The sequence below is a fragment of the Manacus candei genome, unplaced genomic scaffold, assembly GCF_025592945.1.
Source record: "Manacus candei isolate 608988 ecotype Guabito, Panama unplaced genomic scaffold, ASM2559294v1 h1tg000069l, whole genome shotgun sequence".
NCBI lineage: Eukaryota > Metazoa > Chordata > Aves > Passeriformes > Pipridae > Manacus > Manacus candei.
The window spans coordinates 3,888,674-3,912,110 of record NW_026138117.1 but is presented as its reverse complement, the minus strand read 5'-3'; the positions used below and the strand labels follow the sequence as shown (position 1 = coordinate 3,912,110).

Below are 23,437 nucleotides of genomic sequence, written 5' to 3'. Positions count from 1 at the left end.
GTTGCCCTCTCAAGGGGGAGCTTGCTAAGAGCAAGCTTTTGCAGCTATGCTAGTTAAGCATTTAGGCATTGTAATAAGATACATCATTTCAGATGCCTGGTCCCAAATGTTGTGTCAGGCCCCAGGTCACCCTATGTACTATGTGGAGGGATCTGTATGCCTTGAATGAACCTTCACTTGAGGGAAGAGCTCCTGGATCCAGGCACTAGTCCCTACACAGAGCAATAATTTCCAGTCCCTTCTAAATCACCAAGCGCCTGATACAGGGCCCCAAACAAGACTTCCACCCTGCCAGATTAGGCAAAGTACACTCCTACAAGTATTCTTCAGGGTACGGAGCAAATCCTTTAGGAAACAGGGGAGCCAGAAGGCAATACTTTCATGATTTTTGGTTTTCTGTCTATTTGCTTGTTTTTTTTCAGGTCAATATAGTGGGTTACCTGTCACAGCCTGAAAGTAAGCCTTTCTTAAACTAAATAGGCCCTCTCTCAGGAAGAGACCCTACTCCAAGCTGAACACTGTGGCCACATACTTAATACTGGTGTTTGAAAAATGACTAAAGAAAATCAAACTCCCAAAACAGGCTCCACAGTCCCAACATCAGCCACAGCACACCCTCTGGTAAGGGTCTGGGGCCTGTTCCACCACAGCATGTGTGCTCCATCTTTATGCTGCTTTTGCACATCTCATACTAGCAGCAATCAGAAAAAAAATCACTAGTCTTAATGGTCCTTTGGCGTGATCAATAGAGTAGTTCTTACTAGCATCCTAAGCTAACTGGTGAACTGGGAAAAAAAAAAAAAAGAGGAAGCTAAGAGTGATAAAAGTTGTTTAAACTTCAAGGACACAAAACCATAAACAAGGTGTCATCTGCTTCCACAAGTTACTGCAACCTGGCCAATCTGGACTCAGTGGATTATTTTTATAGCTCTCTTCATGATGCTGAATGGAAGTTTAATAAAAAGGTTTAGATGGAGCAGACAATTTGTTCTTGCTTCATCAGAACATAAATTTTGACTATACAGGGCTTAAGTATCTAGGCTTAGGTCCTGTAACTAGCTCGAGCTAATAGTTTCTAATCAAATCAAATCAAATCCTCTGCTGTGTATGAAGTTGTTTGAGTTAAAACACGGCAAGAGTAGAGGATTTAAGCTTAAACACAGTGAATGAGGTGTACACAAAAATTTATTTTGTATTGTCTTGCTGCTTTAGGTCAGTCTCACAAAACTCATCATCATCATCCAGACAAAGCCACAAGAAGAGGATAAAGCTATATGGTCTGTCTCCAAGCATAAGATAGGGTAAATTGATATCCACTTCACATGCTTTCATAAAGCTCCTGTGAAAGCATGAATAGGTGCTTTGAGAAGATGGAAGGTAGTTGGAACCCTGAAAGCAATCCAAAATTTTCTTTTGATTATACCTTTATCAGGCATGCTTTCTGAAAATTTTACACCAAAGAAACAGAAGTGACCCAACTGGGTTTGCTTCTTCAGCTCAGCTATTCTATTCACCTTTCCATTCGCCTTACAAGTGCCAATTTAAAACAGTCAGACACAACTGGCTCATAATGAAGAGATGATATTCAGATTACATTGCATTTATTAAAGTGTTATTAAAGTAAGAAAAAGATTCCACTAAATGGTGTCTTCCCAATTTTAAGTAGTGTTGGAAATTGTCCACCATTCTAGTTGCCCTCTCTAAAATAAACTGGACAGATCCTAATACCATTGCAGCTCCTTTTCATATAAGAATAGAGAAACAAAATCTTCGTGGATTTCAGCACAATGTATCCTTCTCAATGGCACTTCCCCAGATAATATTCTTCAGATACCTCCTGAACAACATTCAGTCAACTTCCAATTCACTCACAGCTGTGATAATTTATTAATTTCCAATATTACATACTAATAGGAAAGACATATTTATCTAGCCAACACAGCAAAATAGCACTTTGGTATGAAGTAGGTTCAAAAAACAAGTAACACTTGAAAGTCATTCCTTTTTCTGCTTAAAGAATGTTTGGAGTTTTAGTTGTAGAAGTCAGGACTTTGCAAACAGACCTCCCATACAAAAAATACAGCCCACAAGAGCTGCATGGGAGAGACACCTTCAGCTCCAGAACTCTAAGAAAGCTTTCTGCACTGAGTCATAATAGGATGGAAAGTGGGATAATCTATTTAACTGTTTTAGTGCCTGGCTCCCCTGACAGCCCTGGAGGTCACCGTCTAATGTCACATGAATTATCTACGACTTTCCAAGGAGCAATCCCCATGAGCAAGGAAGTATAGCCAGAAAATGAGGGCCTCAACACCAGAGCATTTAGTACATACAGGCAAACACATATATGGTGAAGTAGGTGTGGTTCTTTTGACACAGAAGACACAATTTGGCTTTGATTGTGCTATGACTCCATGTATCAAGCTGTGTTGATGGGGTTGGAAGGGGTACACCTCCTGCTAAATATCAAGGGGAGCTCCACCTTCAACATGCTGTTCGTGCTTTCAGATCTAGGCACATCTTACAGACATACCACACAGGAATTCCAGATGAATCTGCCTTACTACCCTTCACTGCATCTTGGAGGTATTACCAGAAAACTAGACTTTTAGGATGGTCTTGCAGATCAGCATAGAAAAGCTCTTACATGGAGACAGCATGGACAGTGTGGGCAATGCATGTCAAAACTACTAATACATGAAAAGGAAGCCATGAAGAGCTTAAGGATGGCATAAAAGCAGACAGATAGCAAAAAGAAGCAATGAAAAGGCCTCTTTCAGTTAAGGGTAAGACCCTTCTTCTTAATGTGGTAGAAAAAAAGATTTAGGAAGGTGAGATAAGGTCAGGTTACCGGATAATGCAGACTTCCTGGGTAGCGAGATTTCTGCCAAATGAAATGAAACAGCATGAATGTTAGAGATGCCAGAGAGGAGCTGGTTACAGTAATTAAGGTCTGAGGTGATGAGCTCAGCACCAACTGTCTAAAAAACAGTACAGACAACTCAACTAAGACATCTGCTCAGGGTACAGCTGCAACCCAAACAGCTAACTAGATGTTCAGCTACTCAGTGAATGAGACAGTGAATAATGCAGAAAATATTCTCCTTTATAACAGTCAGTGCTGAATTCTCCTCTGGCATACTGTTCATATGCCCCTTCCCAAGCTTTAAAAGATCTTGCAGAAACAAGTGGAGGTCAGAGAGTAAGAATGAGAATGAGCAAATTGGGGGGTGGGAGGGATAAAGGCAGAGGCAGAGACTATCACTGGAAGAGACTGAAAGGAATGAGATTTGTTTATCTCAGAAAGGAGGCACATAAGAAGGCACACAGCGAGATAAAATAACAAATACTTTAGAGAAGAAGTATCTGACACTTCTCTCTACCTTGCCACATAACAGATGAATAAAGGAACATTCAATGAAATGAAGACCTCATGTATTCAAAGCTGATCAAATGAAATTCTCTTTCACAAAATGTGTAATTGGACAGTGGAAGATATCACCACAGGAAGCACTAAGGTCAAGAACAGTGCAGGATTCAAAGAAGGATTGGATGGCTATATGGATCACAGGAATATCCAGTCAGAACAATTATGCTAAACTTCGGAAAAAGTAAAAAGACAGGCTTTTAGAATTTAAGCCAGCACCTGACTATGGGAGAATTAAAATTAGGTTTCTGTAAGGGTAGATTATCCTACATCTTTCTCTGAGGTCCTTCTATCTCCTTTGCAAGCAGTTTCACTTTAAGGCCAGATCATCAGTCTACACGAACTACACAATTTCTATTTTCCCACTTCCACATAAACTTCAGAGGCACTGAAAACCTTTGTCTAGCTGCAACAATGTCAGCAAATTCAAACCTGCATTTTTCCACTAGTGAGTCATGGCACCACCTGTAGTTAATCAGCACAAGGTGTTATCATCTCAATTTTCTTTATCATAGGGTGGCTACAACTGTGGAGCTGCAGCCTTGTAGACATGGAGTGACAGCATTCGCTACCTTCCTCACTTCATCCCAAAATCAAGCTCAGTCTTGCCTGCTCCTTTTCCCTGCCTTGCATTCCCTTTTACAGAAAAGGCAAAGCTTGATCAGGACTTAATCCAGTAGTAAGCTCTCTGTTAGGAGGCTTGTGCATATGAACCTCCTATATCCTGACAATATACCCCAAATAGAAGGAATATACTGTCTTCTCTGGCCACGGCGCTAAATGAAAGGAGCCTCAGCTTCCTGTCAAGGCCCATGTAGTTAATCCATATGCTCTAAACCATATCTACCAGCTTCAGGACCTCAGGGCTAAGGAGGAGATTTGGGCTCCATCCAGCTCAGCTCAGCTGCAGTGGTAGCATTTCTGTATCTGCACCACAGCACATGTCAGTAAACTTACTCCAAGTGCCTCTCTAATGCCTGCACAACCACACACAATTTTTCTAGGCATTGGTAGTTTTCTAGGTAGGCACTGGTGCCTGAAACCTGTTTAATTGCAATTTTAGTGCTTACATCCTCTTTTGCACATACACATGCTTCCAGTTTTTCCTTCCTTCCCTAGCCTGGTAAACTACCTGCTGACCTCAAATTCAGCCTATTGCCTATTTTAGAGACCCCACCTGGTGTTCCAACTTTTCATAACCATCAGCCCAACAAATTTCTCTGTCTTAATTAGACCTGAATCTAGCCCTGCAAGAAGGCAGGGCAACATTTAACTTCCCCCTCCCCTTTTCTCCTCTTTGAATGTGGTTTGGGAGAACCCACATTCATTATGACTTGTGTATAAAGGCAGGTAAATAGATACAGTTTTGGAATCTGCTCAAACGGAATCCAAATTAAAACAGACCCTAAATCCCTGGGGAGGGATTCTTCCCTTAAATAATTTTCCTATTTTTATCTGGACTTTTACTGTCCTCCTGCTTATTCCACAGGACAGTTCCACGTACTTTAATTGTGAATCATTCACTTGACTGAGCTATGTGTTCCTGAAGCTGTATTCCACTTCAGCTAGCTCAATGCAGTCAGAAGGTAGCTGTCCTGTTTTTTGTGCAGCAGTTTGTGAAGTTTCTGCTCTCTGCTCAGTACCACTTCCTTAATTTTTATAATCTTGCATTACTATGAGTATTGTCTGGTAACTGTACTGATCATTACTGTAATTTTTAAATCTCTATAAGGTCTCTTTGACACCTCAGAATGAGCCTCTTAACTTTGCCTCAGAACTGAAATCATTGAAACCATTAGAGTTTAGTTGCTTTATAATGCACCTTTCTCCAAACATAACCTGCCTGAGACAGTGACCCATGTTCCATGCAGTAGTCTGGAGGGGCCTAATAACCATCTTCCAGAGGACTGTACTGCCTCTTTCATGGTGCATTATAGCTCACTGTTCCATCGATCTAGTGTCTTGTTTGCCTTTTTTATTGCAGCTGTGCACTGAAGTGACAGTGTCTCTGTGTCTTTTATCCACAGTAACCCCTTTCTCAGTCTGATCAGTGTGCTGGATATAACACCCTTTCCCTACATTTGCTCTTTGTTCCCGGACTAATTACTTTTCATTTTCTACACCAAGCAGCATTTACCATCTGCTGGCTCATCAACTAAATGATCCAAATTCCTTTTGAATCCGCTTGCACTGTTCCTTATCGCTTCTCTGTGCTTCCAGTTTTACCATCCAACCAGTGGAGATTTCACATACACAGTGCTCGTCTGAGGCACAGGAGCAGAGACATGGGAATCCACAGGATCTTCTCACACCTAGGGCAGAGCATGCCGCCTGGATTTGCCACTTGCTGCATTCATATATGAAAGAAGGGTTAGCTTTGGCAAAAATTAGGTTGAGGCTGCTCGAGATAAAGGATGGCTTCAAGGCCCAGGCCCCATGCTGGAGGACAGTGTGAGGCAAGTGTCTTACAATGGGGATCCAAGACCAAGGTGGGCTTGCTGCAGCTTTTAGAGACCCCACCTGGTGTGCCTACACCAAGATACAACACATATTTCACTACCCACCTCACAGCTCCCACAATGAGTCCTGGAAGAAGAGGCACATGCCACATCTCCTCCTCACACCATGTCCTGTTTGTCTGTGTTTGTGTGTTTCTACATATGTGTGCACATGGAGAAAGCAGAAAAAGAAAGAGGAACATGGAAACAAAATGAGATTTCACCCATATAGAAACCAGCACCACTGTATCCCTACAGGCAAAATTATCAACTTCCTCTCAGCCCAAGAGTGCAATTTCTGAGAATCCAGCACAAAAAAGGCTTTGAGGTGACCTAAACACAGCCTTCTGGTACCCGAAAGGAGAATACAAAAAGATGGAGAGAGACTATTTAAAGGGCAGGTAGTGACAGAACAAGTGGGAATGGCTTCAAATTTAGATATTAGGAAGATATTAGGAATATCAGATATTATCAGATATGAGGAAGAAATTTTTTAGTGTGGTAGTGGTGAGGCATTGGAACAGGTTGTCCAGAGAAGTTGTAGATGCCCCATCCCTGGAAATGTTTAAGGTCAGGCTGGATGGAGCTCTGAGAAACCTGGTCTAGTGGAAGATGTCCCTGCCTACAACCAGAGGTTGGCACTAGATGATCTTAAAGGTCCCTTCCATCACAGGCCATTCTATGATTCTATGAACTTATTCTGAAACCTCTCAGGAAATGTCCCAGGCATGGAAGGTCAGATGTGTGTGTAAGAAGCAGGGGTCAGCTAGGGACAGACACTCTTTTCCCAGCTCTGAGCACCAGAATAGTGCAGGCTAAGCACTGATGCTTTTAAAGCAGCATTTATGGGCAAGCCTTACGCTGTGCTGAAATATGAGCCACATGGCGTTCTCTTGGAAACTCTTTTCTCTCTTAGCATTAGCAAGCCCGACTTGTTGGTCTATTGCCTTTGCCTTGTTTTGTTTGTCATTTAAGGAAAAAAATGTCTTGGATTACCTGGTGTGAGCAATCTTTTGGATGATCTTTTCTGGTCTTCCCTTGAAAGCATTGCACACACTTTTGAGGTATTATCAGCTGCCTATCCAAGATACACTCAGGTAAGAGAAGAACTAGACAACTTGTGCATTGCTTGCAATTTTTTTAATAATTTACTTATGTGGAAAATGACCACAGAGTAGTTAATTCAGAAAGTGTAACATTTTGAAGCTGTTTTAGGGTCCACATGTAAAATGATCTATTTTTTCTTTAAAGTTCATTGATTTTCTGAACGCCAAGTTCAGAAAGACCAAGCTTGGTTTCAAACAACATTTGCTGCTGCCATTTATAGTGTTTTTATATGGTGATTTTAGTTAGGAGTGCAAAACATAGATAAATCCTTAATAAACTACAAATGTCAGAGGAAATAATTTGTGCTATGCCTTTCTCAGGCAGGAAACCAGCACACCCAGCCAAAATAACTTGCCCTTGGCTGTGGTTGGAGATAAAACTTTTTACCTCAAACTTTTCACACACTTAAAATCAGATGGAGTTCTAAATGCTCAGCATTTCTGAAAAAAAAAATTTACCTCTAATTGGACATGGAAAAAATTAGCATTCACTCCATACTACACTCATATCCTCTGTTCAGCTAGGACAGAGTAGTAGGAAGAGAGTTTTGCTAATTCATGGCATTCTTTATTAATATGTAAGTCAGAAGAATTCATCACAGGCATGAGTGGAAAGATTTTTCATACTCTTCCTTTTAGTCTCATGTCTCTAATAAAAGAATGAATCTCCAAGCCAAATTTCACTTAGTTTCATGTCTGAAGAGGTAGCATTCCAGGAGAGCAGTAACAACCAATATCCAGCATTTTTAAACAGTAAAACTCCTGAAATCTGTTTTAGACCTGTTTCTGTTCATCACAGCTGTATGATTTGTGCAGCACGCAGCCTCATAGAACTGCCTGGAATTCAGGAGTGTGACTGCAGCATGCATCTGTAATATTATATAATTCACTGGAACTTATGAAAATCTTCTCTATCATAACATTTAGACCCTCAGTCTTGCTTTCCCTTCTGGCAAATTTTCATCCAATGAACTTAAGACAGGAATTTGCAAAAAGGGAAGGATTCCAATGTTCCCACAATGAAAGTATGATTTGTTCTATCTCATCATCTGAAGCAATTGAAATTCTCTCCAAGAGAATTGCAGAGGCCTCTGTCTACATTAAAACAAACAAACAAAAATCAAAACCACAAAAAAAACCCCAAACCTGTATTGACTAGTCTCTGGCTCACAAACATCCTCCAGATTTTTTCCTATATCTAGTCTCAGCAGAAGCTTTTTTTTTTCCTACTACTTTCTACTACTAAATTGGTTGTAACATTCATGCCATTTCATCCTGATGGCATGCTGTCCTCTTTTTCTCATGTTACTATCCACTTTCTACTTGTTTATCCCTTCTTTAAGTGTTGTGGCAATTCTGACTCTCTCTGGGACTCCACACTGGCTGAGAGCCAGAGCAGGCCAGACCCATCCAAGAGGCTGTTTTCTCAAGAGCTGTCAGTGTGTTTCCCAGTAGCCCAGAATAGCCAAAGGATAAAGTGTAAGAAGACCACGATGCATGGCAAAAAAGTGAGAAGAATATGCAAGACTGATTTTTGCAAGTAAGATTTATCATAGTTAATATCAGAGCATGGACCTTTACGTATGAGCTAGTCACCCTAGGGTCTCTGTACAGTCAGTGGAAACAGGTGCATTCAAGGCTAACTCAACCTTGGGTAGCTAAATTAGGAGAAATTAATTCAATCCTTCATTCCTGGTTCCAGTTGCATCTTCTGTATTTGCATTCACTAAATCCACCACATCCACTTCACTGATGTCAATGGCATTTTTCAATACTCGCATTCTTCAAGATACCGCGAGACATAACATGCAAAGCTATGTCAGAGTGCAGCTCTGTCTTCCAAAGTATTTCAGGATCCTTCCTGCCCGTTAACTGCAAGTTGCAACAGAATCTGTAACTTTTTTCCAGATATGGTACTCACTGTTATTCAGGTACCTCAAGCCCTGAGAGACAGAAAAAATACACTGACTAATTTCCACCATGGAGAAGCTGAGTTCTGCTATGGCTTTACAGAGAAAGAGGCCCAGCAATAATGCCTGGCCCTCTGTGCAGAGAGAAAAGAATATGTAAGTCTGTTTGAATGCTGCCAGTGGCATCTGTTAAATCCCTGATCACAGTGGCAATAAAGAAAACCCCTGACAGCACTCAACGGAAGTCAAATGATTCTGAGAAGAAAGAAGACACTGACTCCAAGTAGAAAAAGGGAAAAGAACTGGAGGTAACTGACCTTGTAAGAGAAAAATCTTTCCCCTTCCTTAACACAAATATCTGGAGTTTACAGCAGAAAAATATTCCAGAGAGTAAGAACTCTCCTCTTGTGCAACTTGCAAACAGCTGAACAAGGGCCTGCAAAGTCCTGCAGTCAGCAGGGAGTCTGTCTGCTGTGGAGAAGAGAACCACATTTCTGAATATGAAGAAACTGGGAGTTAGGTGAGAGACACAGCTTGAGGGTTCTTTATATTATCATGATCCAATACACCTGCTTAGGGTTTTGTTGTTGGTTTGAGTTTTTTTCCAGTTGCCTAATGGTAACTTTGTTGTTTTGAATAGACTGTCCTGTGTTGTAGCAAGCACTCGCTTTAGGTAAAACTCTGAGAGAACGTCTGTGTCCAACAACGCTCACAACTCAGCTGGGAATGATGAAGAAACTGTAAGAATCACAGCAAATGAGATCAAGGACTCAATTTCAACTTCTCTTTGAAGCAGAGATTCAAAACTTATTATCAGTGAGTATTAGCCTATGAAGACTATGAAAATAAAAGGTCAGTGGAATAAAGGCACACATTGTATCTATATATGGATAGTATATTATTTAACAATATCTTTGAGTACAGAGCCACAGTTTCAGATACATTATAAATGGTGCTGCAGATGGCAATCCACTCATGTATATTTGCTCTTCACAAAACCAATTTTGCATGGAGGGAACTGCTGAAATGGAGATACCAGAGCAGTATTGGGATGATGTAGAAATCTTTGCAGATGTGCAATTTTCATCTAAAATAAATTCCACTGCAGTGTCCTAGACTGCTTCAGCATGAAATTAGCCAAAATAAAAGTTATTTTTATATGTTCCTCCCAGTTCCAAGGGCAGATGCAGCCCTGCTGTATGACTGGGGGAGGATTCTTCACCATTCAGCTGCGTCCACAGAATCTGCACCAGTTAGAGAGTTTTACACCCACCAATAGTAATGAGCAAGAGGAAAAGAAGACTGAGGAATCTTTAGACTCTTCAGTAAATTCACACTTTGTACAAAATAGGCCTGATGCATTGCTCCATTTTGGACACTATTGCACCTCTCCAGAATGACTACTGGGGGTAAAGTAAGTTGGCAAAATAAAGCCACAGGAACAGGCTTCACATGCCAGCATTTTTTACTCTTCCTAGTGGAGCAGTTTGAACACACAGGAGAAGTATCTGTTGGTGACAACTTTCCTTTCAAACACTGGTCCTGTGGACTGCAGCAGGAACACAACAACCATATTGCTCCATCATTAGCAAAATGCCTGAAGCTAACTGGTGGCTCTGATTCTTTCCAACAGCCTTTCCTTTGTCTGTCTGTTTTTCATAATTGCTTTTCTTCCCACCATTTTTTACCTGGGTCTTTATTCTTGCCTTGAGAATGCCTTCTGTGCAAAGAGCCCTACAGCCATTTCCTCTAAAGCCTGGCCCAAATGCAGACTGCTGCTCTCTGCAAGTTTTGATTTTATGTTATTTTATCCTTTCAGAACTGTTTTTAACAACATGCTGAGAAAAAGAAAAGATTGATTGCAAGTGTAGATTATCCTGCAGAAGTTGGGTTTTCTTGTTTGGTTGAGGTTTTTTTCTGTGATGTTTAAAAATCATGTGAGAAAGACACAGATTTCTATCCCTGTCTAGAAATCCTTAGATTCTTTCACTATCGAAAGAGCAAGAGCAGCTCTGCTTAGCAGAACTAATTAATCATAATTTTAATAAAACATATATTGCACCTAAAAATATCTGAGTGCATTATGTTTTAGGAGCTAATGAAAACTAGTATCATAATTAAAAAGTAGGTGTAGGTAAAGATATATAACACATTGATGCTAAAACCAAACACTGCAGATGAGATTTAACAATAGCAGTTTCACTGGTTACCATGAAACAATGGTGCCTGGTCAGGAAACCACTGCAATAATCCTGCAGCTTTTACATGTCAATATTTAGGGCATCACTACAGCAGCCTGTGTTGGTACAGCATTGCAGGAGTTGCGAAATGTGTCTCTGTCGTTCGTAATTACCTCTACCCTGCGAGAGATACGCGAAACTGCAGACGAGCACGTTTCCTTTCCCTCTGGCTCTCCGACCGACACCTCCCGGACGGGGGCACGGCGGGGGTGTCACCAGGGCTCTCTAAGAGGGAGAAGGGGGGCGGGCGGGGCGGGATGTGCCCGCAATGCAGCACCGCCTCGCCGGGAGACGCCAGCGGAGCCGCTGCCTCCCCGTGCGGCGCTGCTGCCGGGAGGCGGGGGCAGCCACGCATCCGTCCTGCTGCACGGCGGCACGGCGGGACAGGGCTGTCCTGGGCCGACCCCCACCCCGGGACAGGGCTGGCCCGTGTCGATCCCCGGATATGCGGGTGGCTGCTGCAGGAGGTGCGTGTGTACACACGTGTTTGCGCGTAAAACAGCACCACAGCGGCGGCCGCAGCCTGAGCGACTCGCAAGCAGGAGCATTGGGTGTGCTCGGGAATAAATTATGCACATCTGTGCTGAACAGCCTTCCGTGGCTTGGGCGGAGAAAATACCTGAATTACAGGGCTGAACCTGTTGCTATGAAAGGGTCCAGGGAGCCCAGTCAACACTTTGCTGTGAATTCAGTGCCCTCTGACCTCATCCCTGTGCTGCCCGAATAAAAAACACCTCTGCGTTTACTGCTGAAAACCTGAGTTGAGGAGTCTCCCGCCCAGCATGAATTTCGCACAGATGACGCTTCCAAGAGCTCCTCAAGCAGGAAAACTGCAGAGTGAGAAGTAAGGACCTACCTACCACAGAACGAGGGAAAGGTCCATTGTAGCCATTCTCAATGGGTTATTTGCTTGTCAAGGGACTGTTGTCACGGAGTAAGGGCTACAGAATCTGCTGGCAGGTGACTGCTATGGAAAATATTGAGCAGCAACTGGTTGCTTCACCTTATGGAGCCTCTTTGTTTGGAAATGGGATGAGGGTGGCGAGATGCCTTCTACTAGATGATCAGCTGGCTCTAGTAGAGCCAAGCAGTTGAAGTACACTACCTGTGCACTAGCAAAATGGCAAACAATGGAATAGCCAGAGCTAAGTTTTCTCCTTTCTCTGTGGAATACCAGAAGCTTGGCTCTCTGTTGACCCTCATGTTTGTGTGTACTATGACAGCCCAACATCACTCTGACACATGAGACTAGAAAGAATACACAGAAATATCAGTATGGGGAGAGATCTGGTGGTGGCTTTACATACCTTTTCTCACAATAAGAGACCCAGAGCTGTTCTATATTTATGACAGCAGCCCTCAGAGGCCACAGCAGCCTCAGAGGCCACAGTCACTGCTCAGTCACGCCTCCCATATTAGGCTGCAAGTAGCATGACACTGAGCCTCTCATATTTCACCTGGAAATGCCTTCGTTTTGAAGCTACTGAAATTACATCAGACGTACTTTTTGTAAGTTGGAGCAGATTTCGACTCAGAAAGTGAGATTTATAGGTAAAGGTTGCTCAACAATAACACCTCACCGAGATGGCCCAGCTAAGAACACAGTCCCACAGAACATACAGTGCCTCTCTCCCCAGCCTCAAACTGGATTCCAAACTCAGTGAAGACAGCAAGAATTCTTCTACTGAAGTCAGCACACTTTGAGCCAAGCTTCACTCTGTAAATATTTACCAGTGAACAAGCATGTGACCCTGTTCCCAATCTGGCTACTATAACCTAAGATGTTTCTCTGTCAGTTCAGGCGCAGATGCATTACAGCGTGAGGCTGTTACAAGACAGAGAAAATAATTTACTATTGTTAATATTTGGCCCTTTTCCTAAACTTCCCTATTTATGCTCTTTTTGACATTAATTCCTTTTTCTGTTTCTTCTTAATCTAATAATGGCCTATTTTAAGTAACTATGTATTCTTTGCTGAAAGTATAATATGGCTACTTCAAGGTTTTTCACTGGTAACTCTTACCCCAGCTTTATTTCACAAAACAAAACAGCTATCCCCATATGCCTCTCTAAATAATTGTTGGTTCCTCTTATAATTTGCTTATATGTCAGTTTCTATTTAAAAATAAAATATAATCATTGACTAACAATTTTAAAGCTGTTCTTGCTAACTTAAATTAATCCCTATTCCACTTGTCTTTCTGCCTTTCTGCTCCACAACTGCCCCCTAGAGAAATAGCTCTGTAAGGAAAAAATAATGCACACATCCAGTCACACAATAATTTAACAGTTTGCTCCAGACTGGCAAGAACTGGGATTAGTAGAGACGTTTCTCAGAAAAAGTGGAAAATGCTGGCCCAGTGAAACAGATATATTTCTTTTCTGAAGAAAGTGTTTTTCAGAACTTTTTTTTTTTTTTGAGGGGATGGGGTAATATAATTGCTGAGGAAATTAGTCTGAAAGTGGCCAGCCACAATGTCTCCAAAATTTGGCAGGTTAAAGCTGGTCAAAACGCTAGTTAGTGCTTCCCTCTAGCAGGAAACACCCACATTTTGAAGAGGAGTTTCATTGAAATACTGAGTGAAAGCCAAATATTTGAAGGTGCTAGGAGGTTTCCTATAAGTATTTCTCCAAGTGAAATGAAGAAACGACACCCTGGCTAAAATAGCTGATGGTCAACTGACCTATGCAGACCCAAACTCGACTTTTTCTTATCCTACATGGATACCTTGGGCAGTATGTAACTAGCCATGGGTAAAAGTCTGAACATGCATAAAGGTCTTGATTTTATCACACAGTGTAGAGCACAAAAATACTTGAAATTGTAACATTTTTCACAGAATAGGACAACTATTGCTTTGCTCTGGCAATGCAGGGAGAGAAAATAAGGTTCCACGTAAGCCCTTGTCTTACAGTGACAGACATGTACCACTTCATCCCTGGAACTGGGCCCATGTGGGTCGACTGATGTGGTTCTAGGAAAATGGAATTTTGTCTAGTATCAGTGATGGCTCCTAGCAGATCTGTGTGAACACAGTTGTAGGACTGGAGCTATTTGCTTTTTATAAAACAAATTGCATATAACAGAATTAGAACAAGTAACTCAGTAATAACTTTTATCTAAGCAGCACAATTAATAAGGCTGGTTTTCCTAAGGATTTCCATCTTATTTCTCCTGCCACTATTACACTTCCTTTCCTATACAAGGATGTCCACATACCCTATGTCTTCCCCCACAGCTGGCCTTCCCTTCTTCTCAGCCTACCCATGGACACATTTCAAAGTACCCCAAGTGTTCTCCCAGGAGCTACGACTGGGGAAGAACTGGAGAAGTGCCCACACATGCTGTGACCAGCCTGGCATTGGAATATGTCGGCTGTCAATAGAAAGCTCAGCGGGTAAGTTACCTTGAGCTCTCATGCAACATCACTGCCACTCTTTCTAATGAAACTTGTAAAGCTTCATAATGGTGAGTCTGAGATCCCTTCATCAGACTGGGTTGAAATGGACACTGGATTTTAAAGTTACCAGGCAAGAACAGGTAGCACCCTGACACTTCTCTTAATCACTGATGTTGCCCCGGGCTCAGTACTGGGGCCAGTCCTGTTTGAAATCTTTATCAATGATCTGGATGAGGGGATCAAGTGCACCCTCAGTCAGTTCACAGATGACTCGAAGCTAGGTGGGACGTTGATCTGCTGGAGGGCAGGAAGGCTCTGCAGAGGGCAGGACAGGCTGGATCCATGGGCCAAGGCCAATTGTCTGATCTTCAACAAGGCTGAGTGCCAGGTCCTACACCTGGGTTACAACAAGCCAATCCAGTGCTACAGGCTGGGGGAAGTGAGGCTGAAAAGTGGCCCAGTGGAAAAGGACCTGAGGGTGCTGGTCGACAGCCACTGAACATGAGCAGCAGTGTGCTCAAATGGCCAAGAAGGCCAGTGGCATCCTGGCCTGTATCAGCAACAGCATGGCCAGCAGGACCAGGGCAGTGATTGTCCCTCTGTACTTGGCACTGGTGAGGCCACACTTCAAGTACTGTGTCCAGTTTTGTGTTCCTCACTATAAGAAAGACACTGAGGTGCTGGAGTGTGTCCAGAGAAGGTCAACAGAGCTGGTGAAGGGTCTGGAGCACAAGTCTTATGAGGAGCAGCTGAGGGAGCTGGGGTTGTTTACTCTGGAGAAAAGAGGCTCGGGGGTGACCTTATCGCTCTGTACAACCACATGAAAGGAGGTTGTAGCCAGGTAGGTGTCAGTCTCTTCTTCCAGGCAACCAGTGACAGGACAAGAGGACATAGCCTCAAGCTGTGCCACAGGAGGTTCAGGTTGGTCATCAGGAGGAATTTCTTCATGGAAAGGGTTGTTGAACATTGGAATGATCTGCCCAGGAAGGTGGTGAAGTCACTGTCTCTGAAAGTGTTCAAGAAACAACTGGACATGGCACTCAGTGCTTTAGTTGACAAGGTGGTTATTGGTCAAAGGTTGGAATCAATGATCTTGGAGGTCTTGTCCAACCTAACTGATTCTGTGTTTCTGTAAATAAAAATGCATAACCACACGCGAGGAGCCAGTGGGTGTTAGGCCCATGTCCAGCAAGTGAGAGGAACAAGCAGGCCCTTTTCCTGCGGAAGGAATCCGTTCAAGAGTGAGGCTGCGGAGACCTGAACCTGGCTCAGACCCACTTCAGCCACCAGGACCCAGCCGGGGCAGGGGCAGGGCAGGGCCGGGCCGTGACCCCCCTCCCTCCATCTCCTACCGGTGTCCAGGCCGGAGAGGGACGCAGGCACCACCACAACACAACTCGGGCCTTCCTCGCCCGCCTCTTCCCTGAGCAGGGACCCCCGTACGCGGGAGGTGCGGGCTGTGCGGGGCACACCGACCCCCGCGCTCCGCTCCCGTCCCGTCCCGCTGCCCATCGCCCGCCTGCGCTTGCGGCGCGCTCGTCGGGCCGCCAGGGGGCGCCGCCACCCCGCAGCCCACTCGGGCGCGCGGGGAGAGGCGCGAGAGCTGCTCGCGCCGCGCCCCGCCCATCCCCGCCGTCACGTGCCCCGCGGTGCTCGCGCCCCCCCCAGCCCCGCTCCGTGCGCTGACGCCCCGCCAGGGGGCGCCCTGGCCCAGCGGCCCTGCCCGCCTGGCGCGCGCCGTTTGTTGACCGCGCGGCGGCGACGGGTTGGTGGCGCGAGACTCTCCCGTGACGCGCTCGCGGGAAGGGGCGGGGGGGGAGGGAGGAGGAGGGGCCGTGCCGGGGACACCGTGCGGGGGGGACAGGGAAGCAGGCAGGGAGAGCGGGGGGAGAGGGCGGCTGGCGCTGGGAAGGAGGAGGAAGAGGAAGAAGGCGGGCGGGAGGCGGCGGTTGCGTGCGTCCGTCCGTCCGTGCCGGAGGGGGAGCCGCGATGTGAAGCACACACGGCCCGGCAGGGCAGGAGGCGGCGGCGGCGCCCCCGGGAATGTGCGTCTGGGACGCGGCGAAAGGTGAGCGGCGGCGGCGGGGCTACCGGAGCGGGCGCGTTCCTCCTCACGGCGCGGTGGGGGGGGGCGTGCGGGGGGCGGCTCGGGGACGGGGAGCAGGAAGGGGAGGAGGGAGGGAGGGGGAGCCGGAGAGGCAGGCGCGAGGCCCGCAGCCGCTGCCCTGTCTCAGCCCCTCCCTGGGCCCGCGGCCTGGGCCTTCCCTGTTCTTTTCCCGGCGCGGGAACGAGGGGCGGGAAGGGAAGGGGGGCCTGCGCGCGGCGTTATGTAACCGGCGCGTGGGGGCCTCGGTTGCCCGCGCGCGCGCGCGGGAGGGCGGGGGGGACGCGGGGACGGACCCCTGGGCGCGCGCCTGGGCGCGCCCCCGCCCGCCCCGCGAGACACCGCGGGTGCGCGCCAGGTGTGCGCGTGTCCGGGTCACCCGCCCCTCCCCGCACCTGTGCGTGTGTCTGTCTGACTGTGTGCGTGTCTGTCTGTCTGTATCTGTCACATGGGGCCTGCGCCGCAGACACAACACGGGTCCCCCCCGGCAGAGCCGGGGCGAGCGAGGCTGTGTCACAGCGTTCTGCCAGCGCCGAGGGGTCACTGCAGGGAAATAGGCTGGAGGGGAGGAGAGCGAAAGCCCGAGCCCTGGCGCGGCCGTGCCCTCTTGAACGCTCCCCGCGATGTAGCAGCGTGTATCTTGCCTGCGGTTTCCCGTCCTGTTTGTGACAAGTTGTATTTGCTGAGCAATAGTGCTGGGTATAACCGGTGTGCTGAAGGGAAGAGGGAGGACCTGTACTTGATGAGTAAGCCCGTGCTTACAAACACCGAGAGACAGATGCGTTCGCTGATGCTTCTTTCACCCCTTCCCCGTATGATTGTGGTGCATTTTGCTATACAGTTACCACCGACTTGACCTGTGATACTGAGCAAGAAGCTCCTGATGGGAAATGCGTGGTAATGTCATGTTAACCTTAAGAAGGGGGAGGAAGATAGTATCACAAGCACGTTTATTGGGGTTTTTTTTTGGTAGAAAACCTGTGTGTTGTATCCCATTATTTCTGATGCTTTAAAATTAATGTTACAGTCTTTAGAATCACAGGGCTGTGAATGTTCTGCTCGTGTTAATGATTGTCTTAATGAAAGGATGAGTTGATGTTTGTTGTGCATCTTGATCTGAAATCCAGGTCCAGCCTCAAATTTGATATTGTAGTCTAAAGAAGGATTTACAATCTACAGAGGATTGTAATTTTACGATCTAAATTCATTATTCATTTAGATGCAATCGTTGCTCTCATAGAACTGGTTTAAACAGTTGCCTAATTACTGTTAGTTGCAAGAGCTTACAGTTAAAATTTATTCCTGGAATAGTCCTGTTTTACTAAGCTTTATGATATTTAACACAGAAATACGAATCTCTGACAAATTCTTTGCCATCTTACCTCAAGCATGTGGGTATTACCCATTCCCACCATATTGGTCTTTCAGTCAGTCCATTTCTTCCAATGCATAATGTACCAAATCCCTGTTAGTAAATAATCCCAAGATAGCACACTGCTGGAGGTCACTGGTAGGACAGTGTTAGTAGAGGCACAGTGCAAGCACCTACCTTGTGACTCACTGATGTTTAGGAAAGGTTGTTCTAAAAGCAAAGCTCTAATAAGAAAAATACATTAGAATATTTCCAGCCTCAGTAGTAAACTGTATATTTTCCTTTGTGTAGTATACGTGTCTTAAGTCATTCAGTAGTGGGCCCTTCAAACCAGTCCATCTTTTTGGATACTACATACATACTCTTACTTACAGTCTGTTCTGATGCAGTGATAGTGTGTTGTAACGGGTGCCAGTTTTGATTATTCGTTTCCAATCCCTTGACCCACATGACTTCTTGAAAGAAGTTTCGTTGCAAATTTTCAATATTTCTCCCATCCCTTTCAGTCACTTGAGAGATTTTAAAAAATAAGAATGAAATCTGCTTTTAAGTAGCAAAAAATTATTAAGAAAAAAATTATTGTGATTACACAGACCTTTTTTTTTAATAAATCAGTTGTTCAGGACAAGCAGGGAAAAATAACTTGCCTGACCCTGCTGTGTGCTTTCTCTCTGTAATTTGTTAGCTATTGTTTATTTCATGAAGAATGATTTTCTTTTATTCAACATTTTTCTGGGTTAATCAAAGGGCCATATTAATATCACTGAGATCTCTGTCAGCTCTTAGCAGCACGTTTGCCTGGTATAGATATAAATAGGGACCTAAATATCCAAATGTTGAAACCCTTCCTCAAGAATACAATGTAGATTAATTTGGTGATAGTGCCGTGTGTTTACCGAAGCATAGCAAAATGAGGAAAAACTGGAAACAAATAGAAATGGGAGTGGCTGTAGAGTTGCAAAAAAAGTTGAAAGTAAGAGCAAATCTAAGTGGATGCAAAAAGTCACAAGGAATTCTCAGATGTGTCATATTATACTTACGGAAGTGTGTTTTTTTTAAGAGAGATACTTGTAGGGCTTTACCCTAAGAACAGCTTTTTGCTCTGTTGGGGAAACCAGACAGCATTTGAATTGGAGATGCAAACGTTTTTGGGGAAGAGAGCCTCCGTGTCTGAGATCTCCTCACTTCCATATTTCATGTGGAGTAGCTGGTGATTCTTTACTCTTATGAGTAAAGAACTCAGAAATCAGAATTAGGAAACCCTTTTCTTTCTTAGTCTTGAGCAGAAGAGAGGTGAGTGTGCGAAACAGCTTTAAATTCTGGGATGTAATGATATCTTCCATTTCTGTGGCCTTTATTTCAAAACTGACTGAAGAACTGCTGCTACTGTAGTTAAGGATTCTGTCTGTGACCATGAATTTCTTCAAGGAGACACTTTTAGTTTGGTATACCCACAGCAAGGATTGTATCTTCTGTATTCTTTGCTTTACACGCCTGGGCAGATGGTGGTCCCTGAATTTCAGTGTTAGGTTTTGGGGAAAGCAGTATTTTATTAATTATTTTTTGTGGTCAGGAGACATGGGGACAGACTCCTTTCCTGTCTCCAAGTTTCGGGTCTCCCAGTTGGTATTCTCTCTGTTTAATAGTTCGTTTGCTTGTGTAGGTAAAGCTTTGCCATATTGTGGTTAACTCTTCTGTTGGTTTTGCTTTCTATTCCCCAATACCTGTAAATACTTTAACCAGATCCCCAACCAGGGAGGTCTTGGTTGTAACCTCCTTATTTGGTTTGCCTTGATTCATGCACATCTCTTCAGCTTCTTGTTTTATGAAAAATTCTGAAAAAGAGAAAGCTGATTTTGCTTAGAAGACGCTGCTCAGGTACCTTGCAAAGTCATTCTTGCAAATGCAGCTGGATTGGTTTGAATACCAAAAGGCAACGAAGCAGTGCTGAAGGCACACAGAGTAGGGTCAAGAACTACTCTCAGGTTTTTCTGTATTGAATTAAAGATTGGCAGTCTTCTCGCAAGGTGAGGTGGGTGGTGTGTTTTGGCAGGATCCTGGAGACTGTTGCTAGTATTTTTGTCAGCTTCTAGTTGTCAGAGAATATCCAAAGTAAAATAAGATTCTGTCCACCATGTTCATGACTTCATCTTTTTGAGCTGACTCAGATCAGCTGTTAGTTCAGGGCACGATGAGTCAGCTTCTTGGACAAGTGTTTGCACTCCACTTACATCAGTTTGGAAACCTAGAAGCTGTTGCTTTTTGAAGGAATTCATGAAATTGCTGATAATTCTTACAAATAGCAAAGCCCCTGACCCTGTGGCATGTAAGGTAAATGATTAGTGCAGTTTTCCAAGTAGAGTGAATGTATTTTACCATTCTGTGCTATTGAATGCAACTCCCATTTGAAGTAAAGAACTAAAATAATGATCTGTATTGAAAAGATACTCTTCCTGGTTTCTGAATCTGCCTGTTGTTTTCAGGAAACATTAGAGCACTAGTCTCTAATAGTGCCTTTTCAGCCACTATTTGCTCTGTTTTCCTGCTGAAATTACGTGATTTGGTAATCGGTTCCGATAATCTTCTTTATAGAACAATATGGGGGGAGAGGTAGGGAAAATGACTTTTCACTGTAATTTCTGGCTGATTTGAAATTTTAAGTATTGCCCCTCCATAATGATTGCTGTAACTTCTGTGTTGATTTTTAACCCAAGTTCTGCAAATGTTGTTTTGGCTTGGGATAAGCTGTTTGTGCTTTGTGACCATTTTGTATCAATCTGTCTCCACTAAGTAGTAGTGTAATATTGTTGTTTTGATGTCAGAGGTACTTAAAATACCAACTTAAAACCATTTTAGGCCAAGAGTACAATTCAGATTTGAGTTTAATTTAAGGATCCTAAAGAATTAAAGCATTTTTATTTTGTCCCAAGAACTTAAAACTGTATTTTTCCTGGAAAACACAGAACCAGTGTGCTCTGTCTTTTTATCTTTCTCTGTATTTAGGAGGAAACTTGGAAATATATTGGATCAGATCAGAAGTTTACCTCAGTAATAATAAACAAACATACTGGGATACTTTCCCTTTATATGCTGTAGTTTGTTACCTAGTTTCTGTAGTTTGTTACCTCAAAAAAAGTATGATGTCTTTTTATTCCATTTATCTGTTCAACTAATATAGACTTTTAGCATCCTTGGTATCCAGTGTCAGAGAATCTACAAATAAACTAGGCAATAGATGAAAAAATATTTCCGTTTCTTTTGGTTTCTCCAGTTACTAGTTTCATCTGATTCTTCCTAATCTTGTTCTGAGTTGATGAAAACTAACAAAAAGACATGGAAAACTCAAGTAAAAACTCAAAACTTCAAGGTTAAGCATAGAAGCCGTATGTTGTGAAGATTTTACTTCAAAAAAGATTTTGCAGCTTTTAGAGGTTCAAAGACAATTTCAGAAAAACACTTGGGAACTTGACTATGCAATGTCAGTTAAAATTAAGTAATGTCATTCAAAAGCTGCTATGAACAGAAAATCTGTCTGTTTAAATACTGAATCTTTAGTCATCAGTGCTTTTGCTGGTAAAGTTATTGAGTTCTTAGAGGCTTCCTGCCTGTGTATGAGTAGAGAGATGGTCCTCCTTAGTATCTGACATCATCTGACATTTGCAAAGTGAACACCTTATCTCTCTTTTTCCCTGAAAAGCCTGGGCTGTGTCAGTGCCTGCTCAGTGATAGCATTGGGGTGACCGTAAAGCACAACTACCTTGGGCATGTCTCCTAAAAAAACCCAGCTTCATCAATGAATGGCCTGGGTTGGAAGGGACCTTAAAGATCATCTAGTTCCAGGCCCCCAGCTATGGACAGGGACACCTTCCACTAGACCAGGTTGCTTGGAGCTCCATCCAGCCTGGCCTTCAACACATCCAGGGATGGGGCATCCACATCTTCTCTGGGCAGCCTGTTCCAGTGCCTCACCACTCTCACAGTAAAGAGTTTCTTCCTAATATCTGATCTAAATCTGTTCTTTGTCAGTTTGAAGCCACTCCCCCTTGTCCTGTCACTACCTGCCCTTGTAAATAGCTTCTCTCCTTCTTTCTTGTACTTTCCCAGGTAATGAAAGGCTGCAATAAGGCCACCCCTAAGCCTTCTCTTTTCCAGGCTGAACAAACCCTGGAAAAGGTTGTCTTCATGGGAGAGGTGCTCCATCCCTCTAATCATCTTGGTGGCCCTCCTCTGGACTTGATCCAACAAGCCTGTGGACCCCAGAGCTGGATGCAGTGCCCAGGTGGGGTCTCACCAGAGTGTAGTAGAGAGGCAGAATCACCTCCCTTGACCTGCTGGCCATGGTGCTTTTGATGCAGCCCAGGATATGATTGGCTTTCTGGAATGCAAGTGTGCTCTGCTGGCTCATGTCCAGCCTCTCATCCACCAGCACCCCCAAGTCTTTCAGGGCTGCTCTTGATCTGCTCATCCCCCAGCCTGTATTGCCCCAATCCAGGTGCAGCACCTTGCACTTGGTCTTGTTATACCTCGGGTGCCTTCTCATTGCGTTAGTCAGCGCCCTGGCCCACAGCGTGGGTTTGTTTCTCTGCCCTTCACTGTTGCCAAAGTGGTTAATGTGGGCAGTGAGCAATCAAACTGGTCAGCAGCAAAGGTCAGTGTATTCTGTGTATGGACACGTACATGTGTGTGCACACACAGGTATACACGCACATGTGTACAACCAAACAAATACGTAAAATTGATCAAAAATATCTAGTCTCTTCTGAAGGATTTCATCAGTCTGCTGGGCTGAAGTCTGGGGAAGTTAAAGGTAGTATATGTGTCATGGTTTGAGATAGCCCCAAAATCCAATCCCCTAGCTCCATTCCCCCTCCCACATCTCAACCTAATGTGAGATGGGTTTTTCCAGACAAAACACACCAGACTCAAAGTGGGGAAAAGGGAATATATTACAATGACTGTACAAATAAATACCACATCACATTATACACACGATCACAACTATCTCTACCATGACATATAGTATTTACAGTGGATCAGATCTCTTCTCCCCTCCAAATAAAAGTCCAGGAGGGAAAGAAGGACAGATCCCTTCCAGTCCTTAAGCAGCAGCATCTTCTGAGGCAGCAGTCTGTCTGTCTTCTCCACATGCAGCAGCTGATAGCTGGATTTCTGTCAGCACTCACGAGGGAGGTATTCAAGCCTCTCTCGGCCCCATCGCCTCCAACCGAGGGGTCTTCCGTGGGCTTCGTAACCCCAGACAAGGTCGTATCACCACGTCATATCACGAAGACACAGGGGGGTCTTCGTGACGGTCTGGTATCTCCAGGAGACTCAGCTCCTTGCAGGGCCTCTGTGCCCTGTCTCTCAGGCTGCCACCGT

General features: G+C 44.4%; 1 protein-coding gene across 4 annotated transcripts in view; it reads left to right on the top strand.

The window, feature by feature from the left end:
- Positions 1–16,447: 16,447 nt before the first annotated feature.
- The window catches only part of REV1 (REV1 DNA directed polymerase), a 72,113-nt gene continuing 65,123 nt past the window's right edge, over positions 16,448–23,437 (top strand). For 2 of the 4 annotated variants that reach the window (XM_051806785.1, XM_051806782.1), the window contains exon 1: positions 16,448–16,650. The gene's annotated coding sequence lies outside the window, so the exon portion shown is untranslated. The remainder of the gene's footprint in view (positions 16,651–23,437) is intronic. The other 2 variants (XM_051806786.1, XM_051806783.1) reach the window with 1 other exon arrangement.